Source organism: Bidens hawaiensis, unplaced genomic scaffold (genome assembly GCF_021521415.1).
Source record: "Bidens hawaiensis isolate Kalapana, Puna unplaced genomic scaffold, B.hawaiensis_p1.1 tig00021507_1, whole genome shotgun sequence".
In the NCBI taxonomy this organism is placed as follows: Eukaryota; Viridiplantae; Streptophyta; class Magnoliopsida; order Asterales; family Asteraceae; genus Bidens; species Bidens hawaiensis.
The window spans coordinates 42,832-66,469 of NW_027493342.1; the positions used below are offsets into that span (position 1 = coordinate 42,832).

The window sequence follows — 23,638 nt, forward strand, 5'->3', positions numbered from 1 at the left end:
GGGTGTTGGTAGGGTGTGAAAAAGTTCTATATTAGTTTATTTTTTAAGACCATAAAAGCATTTTTCGAGTCTTTTAAAAAAAAGCAAACTGTCTTTAGATGTTATGTCTGCGCGCCCACAAACATAAGTTCATTACAAAACTTTTAAGAAAAAACAAACATATACTTAAGGGGTGTTTGGGTGAGCTTTTAGAATTGCTTTTTTTGCTTTTTGAAAAGCAAAAGTCACTTTTGAAAAGCTTTAATTTGAAGCTTTTAAAAGTCCTTTGGCAAACACATTTTGCTTTTCAATAAACAAATAGAAAATAAGCAAGTTTTAAAAGCCCACCCAAACACTCACTTAATTGGTATTAACATTTTGTTATTGAAAATTAACAACCTTTTGTGGTTGGGATTGTACTTGGAGTAAGTTGGATGTGAAGTCTGAAATTGACTACTAGAGTGAGAATTTATCTAATAAAAACAAAAGTGGTGTTCTTTAGTAATGATGTCGCCGCGTAACCCTAAAAACAAATTGAATTTGTGTTGTTTCAAAATGCCATCTGGCATTGAATATTCTTTTAGATGAGCTGTTCATCAACACGCCCCCATTGAACTTCTATCAAGACTCCAATTTCAGAGGAAACTATAAATACCAACTCACAATAAAATATAAACAAACACAAACACAACATAACCACACCGGCAATCTTATCTATTTATATGCTAAAAGTCCATATAGTTTATCATGAAAAAAAATCTTGGGTCCGTCGCCACTGCTTCAGGAGGCGGTGAAGGAAGCAAAAGAAACCCAGGCGATGACGCAAAGTATAGAGGCGTTCGGAAGAGGAAATGGGGAAAATGGGTGTCAGAGATCCGGCTACCCAACAGCCGCGAAAGGATCTGGTTAGGCTCCTACGATTCACCCGAAAAAGCGGCTCGTGCTTTCGATGCCGCCCTCTTTTGTCTAAGAGGAAACAATGCCAACTTCAACTTCCCACATCAACCTCCAAATATTCCTGGAGGCACTGACCTTCACCCTTCTGAGATACAAGCTGCCGCTGCTCGCTTCGCAAATTCTTGCATTCCTTCATCCTCATCATCACACGAGTTGCATGATCAAGGTCCCGAAGTTTCGGATAATCAACACGCTTCCACCTCCATGGATATTGTGTCATCTCCATCCTCGTTTCTCGCTGGTGACCATATAAACCACATTCCAGATTATGGGATGTTTCCAGGGTTTGATGACTATTTCACGCCGCTTCAGCCGCCATTAACGGTTGATTATGGAGAAGAGGTTTATGATCAAGGAGTTTACTCAGAGGATCCATCCTTCCTCTGGAATTTCTAAAATATTTATAAGAATGGAGCAGGTGCTTTTTGTATGTGCATGTGGTAGGTCATAAACATTTTGAGATGGACAAAGCGAGATCCAGTCGTTAATAAAGTATAGATATATGATTGTTGCCTTATGTTCTTTATTCACCGACACAATGGGATATAATAATGATAAAACATAACTCTATTTTGAAGAGCTAGAAAAACAATGGGATATAATAATGATAAAACATAACTCCATTTTGAAGAGCTAGAAAAACAGACTTTGTTTTTAAATACGGAAAAAAAAAGTTTTAAATGGTTTCTAGGAAAGAGAATAAAAGCTTTTGGTTTCTAACGATCCGTTTTTTGAAATAATGGATTCTATAAAGTGTCCAGATGCTGTTAGTGATTGTCTAGTGATTTGAAGGATTTGAATGTGTTCTGTCATTCCAAAGGACGTAATGTAACACCCCGAAAGTTTCCATACCAATGTCACAATTTCCATAACAATTTTGACTATTTAGAAAATTGAGGTGCCAGTTATCATTTAGCTAAAAATATATGGAAACGACATGTGCCCGATGACTCACCACCATGAAATGAAGCATGTCACATGGTGGCAACATAAATGGACACATGTCAGCACATAACAACTCATAGCCTTACAAAGTGATATGTGGCTAGTGACTAATCAATATGAATGCCACATATCAACACCTTGTGACACGACTCCTCAACAAGAACAAAACATCTTGCATAGTGGTGAGTGACGGTCCGACCGGGGATGGCAAATAATGAACAGGGGCTCCTTATTGTGGCATCCAAAACACAAAATCACTTTCACTTTCTTTAAGTTCGTGCCACCGAGTTGGAGTCCCGACGCCACTCCGAAGTTCCGACGTTTCATACCCCGACACCCTACGTATACTCGAAGATTCATCCTTAAGCGTTATACCCATTTTAAAGTAAGAGTTATGTTTAAGATATTTTACCTCATAGCTTATATAGTTGAGTGTATAGACTAAACCTTGGGAAGTTTATAGATAGATTTAAGCTTTTTATATATAAAGGTTTACAAAAATAAATGTTTCTTTATTATTAAGAAGCATAAAGTTTTACGTACTAAAGTTATTGCTAATTGACTTTCTTCTAAAAGAAGAAATGTTAAATTTTTTATATAAAAAGATATTTATAAATAATTAAACAAGAAAAACATGACGGACATGTAGTAACTGGAAAGAACCATGGGACCATTTAATTTCTTGAAGAGCTTGATGAGAGTGTTCGAACCTATTAGTGTTAGTCCCATTTTGTTGTTTTAGTCTTTTTTATTGTAATTATATGTATTGGGCTTTAGTTGTTTGTTTTGCATGTATAGGCCCAAGGGAAAAACTTGTAATTAAGCCCATTGGGCATGTGATGTAACATGTTTCTCATGCATGATTCTCTATAAATAGAGAAGCATGCCATGAGAGATAAGGGGTTGATTTCCAATAGAAAAACCTTTTTGTTAATTCTCTCACAAAACACACTCTCTTATTTTCTTTCTCTCGTCACTCTCTACCCGAAATAACCTCTCAAGATCCGAGACCACTTAGATGACTTAGTGTGATTTCCGCTAGCACTAAGCTCGGTTGATCCAAGAACATTGTTAGATCCACCCGCCACGGGACCTACAATTGGTATCAGAGCTTCGGCTCACTAGTTGAGGGTTTTGGATCACAACCTTGGGTTTTGATCTTGAGAAGAAGAAAAGAAGTGTTATTGACAAGAAAATCCACAAAAATATCAAAAACAAGAAAAATACAAAAAAAAGATTCGGCCAAAAACTTCATAAAATGTCTTAGAATGCGTTCTTGGTGAAGAACAATAAGTGTACTAGCCTTATATCCAAAAGTTTTGGGTTTAAAAGTGTTAAAGTTGGTGTTTACGGGTTTGAAAGTTGTTAAAACTGACAAGTTAAAATTTTCGCTTCTCACGGCATAAAAATCAGTGTATTAACCTTTGACATAGTACTGACAAGTTTGGTGGAACAGATCCCAAGAAAGATTTATTCTAGAAAACTGAACTGTTTCGCTCAAGAAAGTTTTCGCATCGCATAGGTTTTTCGCATCGCTTGGGGTTTCGCTTCGCGTGGTGTTTCGCTTCGCTTCATTTTTTGATTCGCTTGGAAACTTTTTCGCATCGCTTTACTGTTCACAACTTTTTCGCTTCGCACAGAAAAACTCTTTCGCTTCGCTTGAAACAAGTTTTTCGCTTCGCTTGAAAAGCTGTTTTGCGCGAAAGAGTTTCTTGGTTTTAAATTCAGAGCTGTTTAAGGATTGTTAAGTGTTTGAGACTGCTAAGACCATGGCTAGCACTGATTCTAAGTTGTTGAAGGGTTATTTACTGTTGGAAAACCAAGTGGGAACACCTCAAAAACCTCCAAAATTTATGACCCTAGATGATAATTTTGCTGACTTCAAATCGAGGTTCATGAACTATATCTCACTAACTGAAACTGATTGATGAGATGTTTTGAAGAAGGTCCTCATATCCCGTGACTGTTACACAAGCTGGGGAACTACTAAAGGATCATGAAGATTATGATCAAAATGATAGGGACCTGTTAGCACAAGACAAGAAAGCATATCTCATTTTGACTGTTTGTCTTTCAAATGAGATCACTGAGACTTTGTGGGAACACAGAACTGAAAAGGGTTTGTGGGATGCACTTGTTGAGAAGATTGAAGGCAATGTTGAGATCAGGGTAAACAAGAAAGCCCTGTTGAAAGAAGAGTTTAATATGTTCAATCATTGTCAGGGTGAAGCTGTATTGGACCTGGTGAAGAGGTTTGAGAAACTAATGGTGAGAATAAGAGCTGCAAGTGTCAACATTACCAACTCCGAGGTCAATCACAAGTTGATGAATTCATTGCCTTATAGTTGGAGTAAAAATACAATCACAATCAAGAGAACCACCAATCTGAATGCTATGACAAACAGTAATTTGATATCCACCATCAAATAATTTGAAATGGATGAACAGATGAGAATGAACAATCATTTGAGTTCTCTAAATCAGGCTGGGATGAGTACTGCATCATCAATGCCATATGCTTTTATTAGCAAAACTCAACAGAATGTGTACCTAGTGACTGCTCCAAAGTACTCATCAAGTATTCCTCCACAGACTACTGCCTTTATCTCAACGGAAAGTAAATCAGGATCATCTGAGTCTAGCTCATTTCAGAAGGCAGTCGATAATGCTGTTGAGCAAGCTTTGAAGGCCCACGGAATCTCATCATCTTCAAAATCTCAACCAAGCAAACCTTCAAGCTACTGTGAAGCTCTCCCGTTGCTGAATGATTCAAATATCTCAATAGTTCATGCATTTCTGTCTAGTCATGAAGAATTGATGCAAGGAATTTATTGCCACCACAATTTGAGATTGGGGATTTGAGAGACATAAATCAAAAGGATCTTGAAAAGATGGATATCAAGTATCAAATGGCAATGGTCGTGCAAAGAGCTACAAACTTCATGAAGTTGTATGGGAAGGATAGCTTCAAGGATTCTGATAGGAAAAGGATCTGGTTTGACAAGTCGAAGCTACAATGTTACAACTGTGGTGAGATGGGTCACTTTTCATGAGAATGCACGAATCCTTCAAAGCCAACCAATGACATTCGTGTGACCAAGGTGATAGAGGAAGAAAACAGCAAAGCTGCTGGAAAGAGGCATGAGGTGCATAAGCCAAGCAGCTCAGCTCAAAGAATTGGAAGTCATCCACACAAGGGCAATTCAAGCTCAAACGCAAAGGCCCTTGTCTCCCAAATGGAGGTCCAAGTTGGTGTGGATTGGGATGATCAATTTCAAGAGCTGCAGAATCCTCTCAACATGGCAGGAATGGCTTTCACAACAAACAATGAAGCATCCTCATCCAATGCTGCAAGTTCTGATAATTCACCCATCGATGAGGTACATCACAATCTATGTACTCAAGCTTACATAAATAAGGTGAAATATTATAGATATCATCTAGACGAAGTTTTGAAAGAAAATGCAAAACTTCGTCAATTGAATGCAGAGTATGTTAAGGCTGACAAGATTTATGTTGAAAAGATAAAAACTCACCATGATGATGTTGCAAATCTTAGACTTAAAATTTTTGTTAAGGAGCAAGATGTCATATATTATACAAATATAATTAATGAGTTAAAAGATGAAATTGAGAAATTAAAACTTGATGCTTCTGATAAAAGAGAAAACGAAAAACAAGTTGAAAGATTTGAAGCATCATTTGAGAAATTGGATAATCTTATTGGAGCCCAGAGAAGTACCAAAGTTAAAGCGGGGCTAGGATATGATTATTCAGCGGTACCTCCACCGATGAATGTTAATACACTAGCTTGCCCCACTTTAGCTATAATACTTTTCCAGACGAGGAAATGGAATACGGGGTTGGTAGAATACCAAAGCCTGTGGAATTTGTTACTGCTTCCTCTCAAACTGTTGCTCCAGTCCCATCATCTAATAAATCTGACATTAATGTGTCTTGTGTAGCAGGTGATGTAAATGGTGGTGAATGTGGGACGGTTAACCTGGTTTGTAAGCTAAAAACAAAGTTAGAACCACGTTTTGAATCATGTGTGGATCTAACCAAAACTATTAACAATCCAGTTTGTAATAAAGTTTGTGAATCCATGTTGGGAAGTTTAAAGTTAGGGTCAAATTATGTATTTTGTGAAAATTCAAGTGATGATAGTTGTACAAACGTTTGCAATGAAAATGAATGTTCTTCTTCTGACCCAGATTATGAAACCGCTTGGGATGAAACTTTTGTTGAAAAATGTGTCAACAAAAGTAGGCCTGTTGAGGTGAACATATCAAGTTGTTCATCATCAAGTTGTGAGACTGAGGATAATTCAGGTAAAAGCAAAGTTTTTGAAAATGAAAAGACAAGTATTTCGTGTAAATATGTTCCACCAAATAAACGATCATTTTCTCAAACAACCAATCAATTTAGAAATCCTCAGCCATACAACTTCTGTGACAACAACTACTATGGTCATTATCAACAAAATTTTGTTGATCCATATTACACAAATGTGTTTTATAATCATGTTCCTTTCCAAGGTTCACCTTTCCCATCGCACCAACCACATTATAGTTTAGATGAGTTCTATGGCACTCCTAGGAGAAAATGCTATTTTGTATGTGGCAATCTGTCTCATCTTGCAAGACATTGCAAGAACTGGCATAAGCAATAAAGAGACTTCAACAGTAAGTTTGGTCAGACGTTTCCTAAGTTTAATGCTCAAACTATGAAAATGCCTCACCAAACTTACAATTCAGCCAGTGAGACGGATTCAAGACCCAAGAAAAATGAGAAACCCAAGAAACCTTTCTGGCTAACCCAAAGGGAACGGAAGCGGTTAGTGAAGGGGTCCGAAGCTGAAAAGCCCTAGAACCCTTCAAAAGTTTTCACCAAGGCTAACTAAGAAGATTCTGTGGTTAAGCCTAAATCGAAACGAAGGCAATCCTGAAAACCATTTCAAAACAGAGGAAAATTCATAACTCAAGTTCCTCGAGGGATTGCTCTTGAGATTCTGACTCACCAAGAGACTACATTTTTTGAAATAATAAAATTAAATTTGGAGATTTTGTGTTTAATTTTCCCGAGACAATTACGTCTCGGGAAACCCTCCACTAACTGGATGTTTATGTGTGTAGGGTCAGCCTGGACGGCCTGTCAACAGTATTTGGTACTTAGATAGTGGCTGCACCCGACACATGACAGGACACGAGTCGCTGTTGTTCGACATCAAATCATTCGAGGGCGGGCACATTTCTTTTGCCAGTGACATTAGAGGAGAGATTACAAAGCAAGGAAAGGTCTCGAATGGTACTTTGACATTCGATGAAGTCAATCTGGTGGAACAGCTCAACCACAACCTGCTCAGCGTGTCTCAAATCTGTGATAGGAAATTCTCAACCCTATTTACAGAAAACGAGTGTCTCATATTGAAACCAGGTTTTAAAGTCCCTGAAGAATGGATTATGATGCATACTCCGAGGCACAATGATGCCTACATTCTGGACATGAGAAGCAATTATTCCATGCGTTCTGCTTCTTGTTTGATGTCCAAGGCCTCAGAGAACGATTCATCATTGTGGCATTGACGTTTGGGTCATGTAAACTTTAAGAACTTGAATAAGTTGGTTAAAGGTGACCATGTGAGGGGATTACATGTAAAATCTTTTCATTGTGCTGAAAAATGTTTATCTTGCTCAAAATGCAAACAGCACAAACTCCCTCACAGACCCAAGACTGTCAATTCAATCAATTCCACTCTTCAGCTGTTGCACACGAACCTCTTTGGTCTAATTCAACCAATGGCAATAGGTCGAAAAGCCTATTGTCTGGTTATCACTGATGACTTTTCGTGTTTCAGTTGGACATTTCTGTCAGGGCACAAGGACGAGACATCACAGTTCCTGCTCAGGTTTATCGTGCTGGTTGAAAATCAAACTGACAAGAAGGTGAAATGTATCAGGAGTGACAATGGTACATAATTTTGTAACAAAGTGGTGAATGAATTCTGTCACAACAAGGGAATTATTCATCAACTCAGTGCACCCTACACTCCAGAACAAAACGGGGTGGCTGAACGAAGAAACCGTACATTGGTTGAAGCCGCTAGAACAATGCTATCATATTCCAAACTGCCATTGATTTTCTGGGGTGAAGCTATTAATGCTGCATGCTTTACCCAGAATCGTGTGCTTCTGAATGCAAACAGCACAAACTCCCTCATAGGCCCAAGTTTGTCAATTCCATCAATTCCACTATTCAGTTGTTGCACATGGATCTTTTCAGTCCAATTCAACCAATGGCAATAGGTCGCAAAGCCTATTTTACTGATGATTTTTCGCTTTTCAGTTGGACATTTTTATTAGGGCACAAGGACGAGACGTCACAGTTTCTACTCAGGTTTATCGTGTTGGTTGAGAATCAAACTGATAAGAAGGTGAAATGTATCAGAAGTGACAACGGCACTGAATTCTGCAACAAGGTGGTGAATGAATTCTGTCAGAATTGTTCATCAACTCAGCGCACCTTACACTCCTGAACAAAATGGGGTGGCTAAGAGAAGAAACCGTACTTTGGTGGAAGCCGCTAGAACAATGCTCTCATATTCCAAACTACCATTGATTTTCTGGGGTGAAGCCATCAACGCTGCTTGCTTTACCCAGAATCGTGCGCTTCTGAACAAAAGACTGAACAAGACTCCATATGAAGTCTTCTATGGAACGAAGCCAAGGGTAAATTTCTTCAAAACATTTGGATGTCCCTGTACCATACTCCAAACAAATGTTGGAACAACCTCCAAGTTTGTTGAAAAGGCGGATGAGTGCTACTTTGTTGGTTATTCTGCTGATAAAAGTGCTTATTGTGTGTATAACAAGAAATCAAGAGTAATCTTGGAGCCCTTTAACATTGATTGGCAAGAGTTAAACCCTACTGATGCACACAATGGTCCGGACCGGATGTTTGATTATGAAGGATTGTTCAAGCAGTTTCGTGGAATGTATATGACACCCACCGCACCAATGGTTTCCCCTGTTGCTTCTCCACTTGTTCAACCAGATGATGATCAGTCTATCCTGATGAACGCGGTTTTGAAAGATCTTGAACATGTTGACATAGCTGCTGCTGCACCCATACTGAATGTACAACCAATGGCTAACCAACAAGCCCCGATTGGTGATGAGCAACCCTCTGCCGACACCACTGAAATGCTAGTTGTTGAAGACACAACTGATTCAGATTCTGATTCATATATGTCAGCCGAAAACAATCAAAATGTCCAAGTTGATCAAGTAGAGCCACCCCCTGCAGAACCAAGTGTGGTGGAATTTGTCCCCACACCTCCCTCAGAAGAAGACAATCAAGGTCCTGCAATGGAGGTTGATGCATCATGTGTGCAGGTTGAACCCAGTCCGAATGAAACTTCTTACAACACCAACACAACTTCTGTTCCAGCTGTTGCTGTTCCATTCTATGACAACCTATGGGAAGGTCCTATTGCTATAGAACATTTGGTTGAACCACAAGAAGACGGAACTAATCCTCAACCGAGTGTTTCTGTCCCTGTGACCACTGTCTTCCATCCCATAGAGAGCTTGACCATTCAGCTTGAGGCAACACCAGTCGAGCATGTCGAGCAAATTCCACAGTTACCTATTCATCATCGACATCCGACTGAGAACATCATTGGAGATCCGTCCGCTGGCATCCAAACACGCAGCACCTCTGGTACTATTAACAGATGTCTTTTTGCTTGTTTTATTTCACAAGTGGAACCCAAGGACTACAAAGTTGCATTGAAAGAGAACTCCTGGGTTGAAGCCATGCAAGAAGAGCTGTTACAATTCAAGAAGCTGAATGTTTGGAGGCTAGTGAAGAAACCAGAAAATAAGAAGCCAATTGGAACGAAATGGGTGTTCTGAAATAAGAAAGATGACAAGGGGGTGATCATTAGAAATAAAGCCCGGCTAGTTGTGCAAGGCTTTTGGCAACTTGAAGGTCTTGATTACGATGAAGTCTATGCACCGGTATCCAGATTAGAAGCAATTCGTATCTTTCTGGCATACGCCTCGTACATGAACTTCAAAGTGTATCAAATGGATGTGAAGACTGCTTTCTTGTACTGGAAGTGAAAGAAGAGATCTACGTTTGTCAACCTCCAGGTTTTGAAGATCCAAGTCATCCTGATCACGTTTACCGCTTTGACAAAGCACTTTATGGTCTTCACCAAGCACCTCGTGCATGGTATGCCACACTGGCCGATCATTTAGTGAAGAATGGATACAAGAGAGGAATTGTCGATCAAACTCTCTTTGTCAAGAAGGTCAAGGGTGATCTAATTCTGGTTCAAGTTTATGTCGATGACATCATCTTCGGGTTCACGAATGAGGATTTGTGCAAGGAGTTCTCTGAGGTCATGCAACAGCGATTTGAGATGAGTTCTTTAGGGGAGATGACTTTCTTCCTAGGCTTACAAGTTGAGCAAAAGAAGGACGAGACTTTGATTCACCAAGAAAAGTACGTTCAAGACATTGTTCAGAAATTTGGTTTCAAGGACTCATCATCTTTCATGACACCAATCGCTACGCGACCTGTTCTCGCTCCTGATCCATCGGTAAAACCAGTCGATCAACACCTTTACAAGTCAATGATTGATTCCCTGATGTATCTCACTGCAAGTAGACCGGATATCATGTCCCTGTTTGTCAGTGTACCAGATATCAGTCTGACCCGAGAGAATCCCACATGCCGACTGTCAAGCGTATTTTCAGATACTTGAAGGGTAGACCACGTTTGGGTCTTTGGTATCCAAAGGAGTCTCCCTTGGAACTTCATGTTTACACCGAAAGTGATTATGGGGGATGAAACTTGGACAGAAAGTCTTCATCGGGTGGATGTCAATTCCTGGGAGATCGGTTGATCTTATGGCAGTGCAAGAAACAAGTCAATGTGTCCACCTCCATAGCAGAAGCGGAGTACATTGCCGCATCCAGCTGTTGTTCTCAAGTGATATGGATCCAGCATCAGCTGCTGGATTACGGTTTGAATTTCTATGGAACTACGATCAAATGTGATAATGAGGTAGCCGTTCCAATTGTTAAAAACCCGGTCCAGTACTCAAAGACTAAGCACATCGACATCCGAATACACTTTATTCGTGATTGTTTTGATCGTAAGCTTGTCGATATAAAAAGAGTCCACTCTGACTATAACTTTGCAGATCTCTTTACCAAAGCTTTTAGTCGTGCCCGATTTTTGTTTCTCGTTGAGTTATTGGGCATGATTTCCTTTAAGTAAATTTTATCTTTTAGGTTTTAAAATTGTAAATATTTTTCAAATATGTCACAATTTTAGAGGGAGAAAATGAGTTAACTTTAACTCACCAAAAAGACTTTAAATTTACTTTTAGTAAAACAAAAATCAAGTCACTTGACTTAACAAAAAGATTTTAATTTTTATATCCAATATTTGTTTCATCTTTACTCCTATTTAAGAAAATCTTAAGAAAACTCTAAAAGTGTTGTCCCGTTTAAAGGGAGCTCATTCGTAGAGGGAGTCGGCTATTTTAAAATTTTCAATTAAGAATTTGATCCGACCATGTGGAAAGTGATAGTACATTTGTATGTATTGATCCTAGCACGTTAAAAGAATAGAACAAAAGGCTACAAAGTCATTCATTGATGTGTAGATAGGCTTAACAAACAAGTAAGTGTTGGGCGATATAAACTTAAACTACTGCCATTGCTAGTGGCTGTACGTTTAAGAAGCGGTTGCATGATTCCGTGATGTCATATCAATGAAGGATTAAATGTAATTACACATGTCATACCCAAGCCTCCCTTTACCTAATCACAGCCGTCTTATGAAATAAGCGTCAATTTTTAATTTTTATTTGAGTCAAGAAAAGCCTCATAGAAAGGCAAGAAAAAGAAAAGAAAAACAGAAAAACAAAAGAAAAATCAAGAAAAAGAGTCGAAAAAGAGTCTATCTTAGGATTTTAACTTTTGCTTTATTTCTTCATTTATTTTGATTCAAGCCTTGGACTTTCTTTGTTTGTAGTCATACAAGATCTGATTGTTAAGGCCCTGAATCTTCTGCTTTATTTTAATTTTTCTAGATCGAGTCAAGTGTGCAAAGCACAAAATGTCAAGTGTACAAAGTACAATGTGTCAAGTATGTTAATAAGAGCACTGTGATCAACTAACAAAGGTTTAAGTCAAGTTGAGGTGATATGTTAACACAAAGTAGGCCCGAGATATGATGGAATCAGTAACATGTCTGATTAAGTGGGGGCCACATAAGCACCGTGCCTAATTGAACTTCAAATGTATCACTTTGGTATCAAAACACTTGTCAAGCTCAATAAACGGACAATATCTACAATCAATGATGAATTTGTGTCACAATAATCTCAAAATGGAAACATGATCTAGGGCTGTGCAAATCAATATGATTCCATGTCGCGATCGTTCTTTGTAAATTATCTACGAAAAGCTCTAGGCCATGGTGCAGTTGGGAGTACATTAGAAGTTGGGTCCCAGATTATCTACATAGTCAATCGAAAGTCGACTACAAAAATTTCGAGCTAAATAAGGGTCGCAAGTAGAAGAACCCAAGGGAGATAGACCCAGCTACCGGAGAGCCTCGCACTATGTGGAGATACAGGGCGCCGAAAGACTGTCACAAGATTTATCATGGCGAGCCTTATCTTCCCAGCACTCTCCGAGATTTCATTGATTTGGAGTTTGATAATAAAACCGGTGAAGCCGTCATCCACTTCCGTGATATGCACGAGATCAGAGTCTTTGACGAGCATGAGCTTATGGGACTACACATTGAGGATGTGAAGAAGCTCTACAACTCACCGCTAGGAACCGTCGAGGATCCAGGTCGTCAAAATACAGACCGGATAGTTGAAGCCTTCAACAAGTTCGAGCGTAGACTTGTTGAACTTCCACTAACCGAGGACGAATGTTTAGTCCACGACACCGACGGGTTCCAATACTAAAGACTAGAGGGAGATTGTTAGTCCCATTTTGTTGTTTTAGTCTTTTGTATTGTAATTATATATATTGGGCTTTAGTCGTTTGTTTTGCATGTATAGGCCGAAGGGAAAAACTTGTAATTAAGTCCATTGGGCATGTGATGTAACATGTTTCTCATGCATGCTTCTCTATAAATAGAGAAGCATGCCATGAGAGATAAGGGGTTGATTTCCAATAGAAAAACCTTTTTGTTAATTCTCTCACAAAACACACTCTCTTACTTTCTTTCTCTCGTCTCTCTCTCTCTCTCTACCTGAAATAACCTCTCAAGATCCGAGACCGCTTAGGTGGCTTAGTGTGATTTCCGCTAGCACTAAGCTCGGTTGATCCAAGAACATTATTAGATCCACCCACCATGGAACCTACAATTAGGCCAAAACATGCCACACTAAACATCTTACGAACTAATGTAAGCATTTTGGATAAAAATGACTTTTATATCAAAAGAAATGTTTTATCAAGGTTTAAAGCTACAAATTATACTAAAGGTCTTAAAGCTAGATCGGTTAATCTAGATATTTATACAAAGATATTCTTGTAACTGCAAGTTTGAGATAACATGGACGACATAAATCAGTAAAGACATACTGATCATAACAAAGGTGAGTACATCGACTCTAAAACTAACGCGAAGGCATTAAGCATTTTATATATGATTTACAAATCAAACGAATGGCTTAAATGGTTTTCAAAACATTTGATGTGCAAATTAAACTAATCTACTTAGAAGCATTCAGATCGTAAGTGCATGTATAGTTAGATCCAGGTTATACACGTGTTACGGATGAAAGGCCGTAACATGGCTAGTAAAGAGAATCTGTTGTAGGGATACGTAAAACTATAGTTAACCTGAGTAAAAAGACTAGTGTGCTCCTTGGTTATACACTCGGGTGAAAAAGTGTCGTTGAATGTGTAGATATACTAATATAAATTACCATTGAACGAGTTTTAAAATCTTGTCAACATAAAATACTTTGTGTCTGTTAACATTATTCACCAGCTTTTAGCTAACGTATTATTTTAAACATTTTTAGTTAATCAGTGTTAAGTGATAAGGACAGTTGAATAACAGGGAGACAGCTCATTGGAGATATAGAAAGATCCGTGGGCTCATTTTGTTTAACTCCTTGTAATATATATGATTATGTAAAAATAAATATATTATATTATATTATGTAAAAATAAATATTTTATATTATCAAGGGTATTCAAATCTTGGGTGCTTCACTGCTTTAGGAGGCGGTGAAGGAATCAAAAGAAACCCAAGCGACGCAAAGTATAGAGGTGTTCGGAAGAGGAAATGGGGAAAATGGGTGTCGTGGATCCGGCTACCCAACAGCCGTGAAAGGATCTGGTTAGTCTCCTAAGATTCACCCGAATAAGCCGCCCTGCTTTCGATGCCGCCCTCTTTTGTCTAAGAGGAAACACTGCCAACTTCAACTTCCCACATCAACCTCCAAACATTCCTGGAGGCACAAACCTTCACCCTTAGATACAAGTTGCCGCAGCTCGTTTCGCAAACTCTTACATTCCTTCATCCTCATCATCACACGAGTTGCATATCAAGGTCCTGAAGTTTCGGATAATCAACACGCTTCCACCTCCACGGATATTGTGTTATCTCTGTCATCGTTTCTCATGGATGCTGGTGATCATATAAACCGCATTCCAGATTATAGGATATTTCCTGGGTTTGATGACTATTTCATGCCGCTTCAGCCCCAGCTAACGGTGATTACGGAGAAGAGGTTTATGATCAAGGGGTTTACTCAGAGGATCTATCCTTCCTATGGAGCTTTTAAAATATTTATATGTGTATATAAGAATGGAGCAGGTGTTTTTTGTATATGCATGTGCATGGACAGAGCGAGATCGAGTGGTTACAAGTATAGATATATGATTGTTGCCTGTGTTCTTTATTCACCTAACGCAATGGAATATAATAATGATAAAACATAATTCTATTTTGAAAAGCTAGAAACCAAATTTTGTTTTCAAAATAACAAAAAAATAAATAAATGGTTGGACCTTTTTTGTTATATAGTCTTTTGTATTATTTCGCTATATTCGTGATGTATTTAGTTTGCTCTCATCTTTGGTTTATATGTTGATTTAGATGTCGTGCTCTAATAAAATATAAGTATTTGTAAGTCTTAAATACTTATGACTAGTATGGATTAGTAAGGTCGCCTCTACAGGGAATAAGTGGAAAGTGTAAGTTTGACTCATGACTCGAAAATTATTTAACAAAGCGGACATACGATGTCAAGCAATTTAGAAAGATGATTGAAAGCAACATGATTACTTTTAGAATTTGTAAATAATCATGAGAAAAAAAAAGTGATTCACTTCAGGTTTTAACAAACTAATCACGGATTATGTTAAGTTGATTGCGAAATAATTACAAGACCTAATAGTTTGGTTGTGAAGGCAAACGAAACCCTATACAAATTGTAAAAAAGTCAATTGGGTACGTAAAAAAGTGTTGTAATTTTTCTATGTACATGTAACCTACGTATATTACATATATGTAAAAAAAATTCAAAAAAAAAATGTTATGTTGAGTTCTTTCGAGTTTTTAAAACTCAAAGTGATGAATAATAAATATACAACCTACACAAAAAACTATTTTACACATGTTTGCATTAAATGTCAATAAAAAATATACAACCTACACAAAAACATATAACCTACACTTGTTCTAAGAATAAGAAAGCATATAGCCTACACTTGAAAAATATATAACCTACACATGTACATGATATGTGTACCTTTGTGTAGTTTATATAATTGTTGATGTCGAATTACATATGTAAGTTGTATGCTTTTTTGTATGTTGTACGTTTTTATTGCTTAAACAAGTATAGGTTATATAATTTTGTGTAGGTTGTATATTAATTGTTTATATTTAATGGACATATCTGTATGATATTTTTATTATTATTATTATTTATCACAATAATTTTTCTAGGTATAAAATTGAAAAAACAATATTATATTTTGATATTTATTGTTAAAAATTACGCGTTGATATATATATATATATATATATATATATGCTAATAAATTGAGTGAAAAGAAATTGTTTTTTTAATATAAAAAAATAGTATTATATGAATAAATTGTATTTTTGTTGAATAAAATGAAGAGAGAGTAAATAAATTACAAAACTAAATTAGTGTTTTTATCTATTTAAATATATAGATAAATTAGTTATGTATATTAATTAGAGATAGATTTATTATAGTTATATTAGTTGAAAAAACTGAAGAGAGAGAGTGTGTGCATTTATTGTTGCATTTATATCTTTTTTTATTTATTTTAAACATTTAAAATCTAAAATAAAAGTAGTGGCCCATATTGATTTCTCGCATTTCTCGCACTAATATCATTTCTCGCCTGAACTTAAGTCTCTCTTTATATATATATATATATAGGTAGGCCTGTAAACGAACCGAACGTTCGGTGAACTATCGTGAACCGTTCGGCGGGAAGTTCGTTTATATTCGTTTATTTAATAAACGAACGAACATGAACACATGTTCCGTTCGTTCATTTATGTTCATGAACGTTCGTTTATGTCTGCTTATTTATGTATTAATATTAATAGAAAATAATTAAATATTATCTAGATAGGTCATCTGCTTAAAGGTTTTATATTTGTTAATTTGTGTTCATTTAAGTGTTTTCATTTAAGTTTGTTTACATTTGTGTTCATTTATGTTTGTTCATACATGTTCGTCTATCGTTGTTTAGTTATTTTAGTTTAGATTTTAAACAAACGAACACAAATGTCCATTATTAAATAAACGAACATAAACATAACTATTTGTTCGATTAAGTGTCCGCGTTCTTTTAAAGTTAAATGAACGAACACGTGCATGCTCTTATTCGTGTTCATTCGATTTGTTTACAGACTTTCATTATTCATGTTGATGAATACATCGGTCTCAATCTCTAGGTTCTACCGATTTTATTTGTGTTCGTTTGTGTTCGTGAACACGTTAATTTCCTTAATGAACGAACACGAACATAAACGAACTTCGGTAAGCGTTCGTGAACCGTTCGTGAACACATTATTTGCTTAACGAACAAACATGAACAAGGCCTTGTTCGTGTTCGTTCGGTTAGTTTACAGCCATATATATAGGGTTATGTTAGAATAAAAACCCACTTCAGTTGTGAAAACTCTAGAAACCCATTCTCAACAGCAACTTTTTAATTAAAGATTAAATCTTGTGCTTTACAATTAAAGTTAATAAAAAATGTAAAAGTTTATTTACATTTTCTCTCTCCTGAAAATATATATATAAATTACTAAAAAAAGATAAAAAAAAAATAGCAAAACATTTTTTTTATGTTTTCGATGTTTTGTATTAAATGTAACAACATATATTATATGTAACAAAAAAAAACGATGTTACATAGGGTTTTCACGGGTTTTCTCAACTTAAGAGAGTTTTCAAACTATATATATATGTGTGTGTGTGTGTGTGTATGTAATTCCTTGTTAGACAATAATAGGAGAAAACTAACTCAAGGACCCATAGGTTTATAAGTATGACAACTAGGTCCCGGCACTTATGCAAGATTACACTAACAATGAAAAGACTAACTCAAAAACCCTAGGCTTATAAGTTTGATAACTAGGTCCCCACACTTACACAAGATTACACTAACACGGATTTCCACCTAAGTTGCTCTAAATCTAAAATTCTTCATGAAGTCTTTTTAATACACTTTTGCATCTCACAGCAAACCACCAACATGTTTAGAGTATTTCAATTACCGTACTCGGAGAAAACATTAACGGGTCGTGCCTTCACGCTTCATCTAACTTTCGCCACACATCGCGGTAGCGATGCCACTTCCCACGACACGTCGACTCCTGAGGGCGGTGGCTCGCCAGTTTTTTTTGTCTGATTTCGAACCTACTTTTGTACTAAAACCCGAATATATCCTTTACTAATTTTTGTTCATATCAAACCATGCCTTCATTTCCCTTGTTACGGTTTTGATATGATTCAAGAGATATCAAGTTCAAAATTCGAGTTTTGATCTTATAATCCGGTTACGTTCAAGTCCAATGATATTGCAGCTATTCAAGATGCATCACAATCAATGAATATCAATGAATTAGCAGTGTCTATGTGTGTGTGTAGGTCCCGAAACCGGATCCGACAACGAACGGTTTTGTTCTTGATAAGTGCTCGAGACGGGTGCGGTAAATAAAACAACCGAAGCTATAACCTAAAGATAATATAAATAGAAACGATCGCGTTATCGGTTGAAAGATTATAATACTAAACGAACCGACCCCACACAAGGTGTGCTCCACTTGAGTGGGTGATTTTACACTATGAAAAACACACATTGTAAAAGAAAACAAGTTTCCTATTTATAGCTAAACATAGTGTCCAAACATTCTAGAAGCTTTCCCATTGATGTTAAACCGCGTCGAAGTTCTCGTCTCGTGTCCGTATTTCTCGCCCACTTTAATTATTATCTTGACCGTGAATAAATAATGGGTTTCGTAATTTGATATCACAAGTCACAAATATTGGCCTTACAATCACCCCTTGACTTGTGATCTCAAAACATCGTCGAACCGTGTCTCGTATTTTCGCAAATCATTCAGATAACCGAAGCTTATTCAATCACCCCCTCAAGGTATGATCCACCTAATTCATTCATGAAGACGTTTTCGCTTCTTTATCCATCTCGGATCTTTAGCAATATAGGTTCAGAAGAGCTTGACGAAATACCGGGGACAACGATCAAATTACAAAACTTATTATTTACGTGAATGAAATTATTTAAGTAATTCACCCCTAATAAATAAGTATCCCAGATACTCGTATCCCATATTTTCAGGTTGAGAGCTTAAACAATTTAATTCCCTAATAAATCCAACTTGTTTAATATTATCACCTTAATAAGTAAGCATCTCGGATGCTCATAGACCACTCTTTTAGGATCCAATTCTCGAACACCTTGAAAATAACATATAAATAATACGCTTTGAACACGGTTCAATAATGACGAAAAACCAAACAAATTTGACTTTTTTCAGTTTGGTCAAATCCCAAAAAATAATTGTTTCTTGGCCCCAAAAGAAAATTTCAAGTAACCAGAAAAGATCTTTGTTATGTTTTAATTCCAAGAAAAACTTACATTTGGGGCACGATCTTAATGTTGCAGCCACCAACTAGATTATCCAAAAGGCCCAATGATTGATCCAATAGAATTTGTCTATAGACAACATTAGCCCAAAATAAAATAGTCTTGAAAAAAATAATCAGACATGTTGATGTAGATTGGCAGCAGCGAAAATGAAACCCTGGACTCATTAGCTCAGCCGCCATTATTACACCCACAGGTGACCACATTGCCGCAAAATTGGTCACCGGCCGCCACCACTCCTCTCTTCTTTGTTGCCATAGCTTTCCTCATTCACGACAACCATCACCGTCACGGATCCCCACCAGAAAGTCGAAGCCGGCAACATCACCACCTACTAACAGCGACCGGCCTCGACACCGCCGTCGTCCATCTTCAACAGCCCTCAATCATCACGGGAACTCCTACCGCCATCGTGATCACCGCCGCCGCCGTCTTCTTCTTTTCATGTCGGCGGGAAAAACGAATGGGCAAAAAAACGCAGCCACCACCACTACCGCCAGAAGTTACCGACAAACCCCTCGGTCACATCTTTATCTAGCAGTTGCCACGATCAGAAATAACCGATGCTCACGCACATCAGAGTTTGATTTTTACATCTTCAACCTCATAATCGTCGCCGGGAAGAACCGTAGGGTTGCCGGATTTTCGGCATATGGTGGAACGGTTCCCGAAACGCCCCAGATCTGGCACTTGTAGATCCCGAACATCCGGATCTACAAGGAGAAGCTTCAAACACGCTTATTTCTCGCTTTATTTTTAAGATATTCAAACTTTGTTTTCAAACTTCAACAGGTCTTCAAGAAATTAATGTCTCGGTTCGGGTAATCGCGGAAATAGAACCCGAATATCAAGAACAAAGTTGAACCGGTTGATTCAAACCCGCTTTGATACCAATTGTAGGTCCCGAAACCGCATCTGACAACGAACGGTTTTGTTCTTGATAAGTGCTTGAGACGGGCGCGGTAAATCAAACGACAGAAGCTATAACATAAAGATAATATAAATAGAAACGATATCGTTATCGGTTGAAAGATTATAATATTAAACGAACCGATCCCACCCAAGGTGAGCTCCCCTTGGGTGGGTGATTTACACTATGAAAAACACACTATAAAAGAAAACAAATTTCCTATTTATAGCTAAACATGGTGACCAAACATTCTAGAAGCTTTCCCGTTGAAGTTAGACGCACGCCGAAGTTCTCGTCTCGTGTCCGGATTTCTCGCCCACCTTAATTATTATCTTCACCGTGAATAAATAATGGGTTTCGTAATTTGATATCACAAGTCACAAATATTGGCGTTACAGTGTGTAAATCTTATTTGTTACAAGATGGAAATCAATAACATCTATGCTTCAACTTGATTAGAGGCTTTAAATATAGATATTAATTGTACTATCAGGGTTAAACTGATTACAACAACCTAGAAGCCCTATGGTTTTATTTCTTAGATATATGTATTAAGAATCCTCCTATACTCGTACGCTGACAGTTTATTCTATGACTTTTACAATACCACTTTGGTAATAGCCGTCTGTACGTGTGGGTTTATATTGGTTTTAAGGGTCATACTAGGTACATCTCCCCACATAATTTCTATTCATACCTTTAAATAACCGTCCACCAAACACTCAAACGACCGTTTTAAAGTAGGAAATAAACGGCAATCTCACGACGAACCAATTTAAAATTAGGTTGGCCAAACTTTGAAAAGCGTTGGTAATTAAGACGGATGTTAGACAAATGCTCTCAAACATAAGGAACAACGTCGCCCTGAAGGCCAACATAGTGGATGTGGCTGACATGAACAAGCTCACCAAACCGATTACCAACGCTAGAGGTAAATGGAAGACGAAGTCTTGTTCCGTCTTACGAGAAGTCAGGATTGCTAAAAACAATAACAAAGATAAAGATCCTGTTACCATGGATATAGCAATTGATGCTTCATATACAAGGAATGCTGGTTTGCGGATGAAATTTGGGGCTCCTTTCATATTTTCTCTGTTTCCTCCTGGTACTTGAATTGCCGTGGCAAACACGATTGTGATGATTAATGTAGCTGTAAGTGCATAAGAGTTTGCAGTCCTCTTCATCCATTTTCCACTCTCAGTCACCAACTCCTTATGCTCCTTTGTAAATACAATTTCAGGCGTTTCTCCAAAATAGTTTTTCTTCATGCGGCCTTGAGGCGCAATATGCTGTGCTACCTGCATTAGGATAGGATCACTAATTAGTTACATCATTTAGTATCCGATTGAAATATTGAAATATAGGCATCGTGAGTGTTTACGTACCATAAACCATAATAACTCACGTTGCAATTGGAAAGGGGGACATGATAGAAGATCAAGTTTATTGGAAGGCGCTAATCTTGCAGCAAAATGCAGAAAATTATTCCCACAGTGGTCGTCTTTGATTTTCTTAGAGAGACTTGTATGCTTAGCCATTAATCGGTTAACTATTAGAGCAATAACCTTTGATGAACGGTTCTTAAAAGCAGCTTGGCTAATGTTATTACCATCTTCATCTACGATCATAGCCGCTCCTGGAAACCAATACAACAATTTTCTCTACAACATCACTTGCATCTCGCTTTATAGCCTCAAGAAGTGGTTGGGTAAGAGCTTGCATCATTTGAAAATTTTATCAAACCACAAACAGAGTCTAACAGTTGTATGGCAGCCCGTCGTCTTTCCATTTTCTTTTTGAAATGCTTGAATACTTCAACACATATATAGACATAATTAATTTCACATGAAAATGGCATGTTGGTTGCATGACTTTAATTCTTAAATAGTTCATTCATATCACCTGATAGCTTCATGCTAGTCATAACAAGCATTTTAAAAGGGTACGCCGTAACTACATAAGAAAAAAAAAACATGTTATGATAATGTGATTACTAAAAAAGGTGCATATATGCTGTACAAGAAACAGTTTCTTACTTTACATCATTTATGTTGCACTACCACGATAAAATCAAAGGAAAAGCTAGAGAATTTGCTTGCTATTATTAGTTATTACTTGTTACTTGTTGGTTGTTATTAATTGTGATTCTGATGCATGTTTTCTCTAGTTGCATTTTTTGCATTTTCCTTTTCTAATGATCTTAATTATCATGGTAGCTCTAAGCCAAAGAACAAAATACCAGTCAAGTCAAGATCGATATCATCTTATAGTTAAAACTGACGCCTGGGTAGTTCAGTTCATTTACAACAATGCATAGTTCTTGTTTAATTTATACTTCAAAAATAAACAGAATGTAAGAATCATAAAGTATCAAACGACTATGTTGCCCTTAAACGTGTGTTATGCTAGCTGAAAATATAATTTTTTTTAATTTATTTCTCGTTTTCTTCTCAAATATTTTATTTAACTTAGCATATAATTTTGTTTATTTTCTCTTATTCGTGATCCATAGAGTGTTTTTGCATTTTCAACTTTCTATTAATAACTGAAAACCAAAAACTAAATTAGCTGTACTGATCATCATGACATACCCACTTTGAGGGCCAAGTTTAGTGACTTCAGACAGCCATTTTGATCCTTCTTGATATCTAAAGCACGTCTGTTAACAAAATCCAAAATCGGTGTGCTCCACACTAGGAAGATGAGCAGTATATATTCGCGTGAATAATCAAGATTTCGTATATATCATAAAGAAACCTAAAATATAAATGCAATTTGTACTAACATTCATATATGTACACTTCGTAGACACTGAAATCAGACGGACACTGTTGAGCTATAGCCATCAACACATCAGCGCTCTTCAACGAATTGTATCTTTGTATAAACGTGTGCGCCAAGTCTGAAAAATCAATATATAAAATTTGATAAGTGGCCTGACGTTCTTTTAAACATATATATTTAAATGAATAAATGCAATCACTTACCAAAATAATCATGAGAAATAGCATTAACCAAAGGCTCGTCACCTAGAAATTTGGTATCTTGTTCGATGTCTGGCATTGCGTGTTCCCACATATAGAGACACATTTCCTTATTCCATGGTTTGGAAAGAGCTATGTCAAGTGGGGTGCAACCTTCATTATCCTTTGCAAACAACAGCTCACGGCATCTTTTCACAAGTATCCTAACAGTGTTCCTATTTTCAAGTGAAGCAGCAACATGAAGCAGGGTGCTTCCATCTGAATTCTGTACATCCATTAGCCTAATATTATCTGGTAACATGCTCTTCAGAAAGCAACCATCCCTGTGGGCAGTTGCTATGTGGAGAACAGTGTTGCCATTGATGCTGATACTGTCTGTGATTCTAATATTTGTTTTGTTTAAAACACTTTGGAAATCTTCTAGGCTTCCAGACTCAGCAGCAAGATACAGTTGTTGCTCATTCTTTAATCTCTCGTTCGCTTCCTTCATACTCATATTTAGATCTGTGACTGCTTCACCTCTGCTTCTTTCTTTTACTTTTTGTTCTGATTTAATCACCAAAAGTAGAAAATTGGCTTAAAACATCTTCGACACTTAGTCCTATTTGTCTTAATTATATTCTGGATAATACAATTTAAAG

General features: G+C 37.1%; 2 pseudogenes; both read left to right on the forward strand.

Moving 5' to 3' along the window:
* The first annotated feature begins 618 nt into the window (after positions 1-618).
* On the forward strand, positions 619-1,332 carry LOC143563682 (ethylene-responsive transcription factor ERF017 pseudogene; annotated as a pseudogene).
* Positions 1,333-12,526: 11,194 nt separating this feature from the next.
* Positions 12,527-14,722, forward strand: LOC143563674 (ethylene-responsive transcription factor ERF017 pseudogene; annotated as a pseudogene).
* The last annotated feature ends 8,916 nt before the right edge of the window (positions 14,723-23,638 follow it).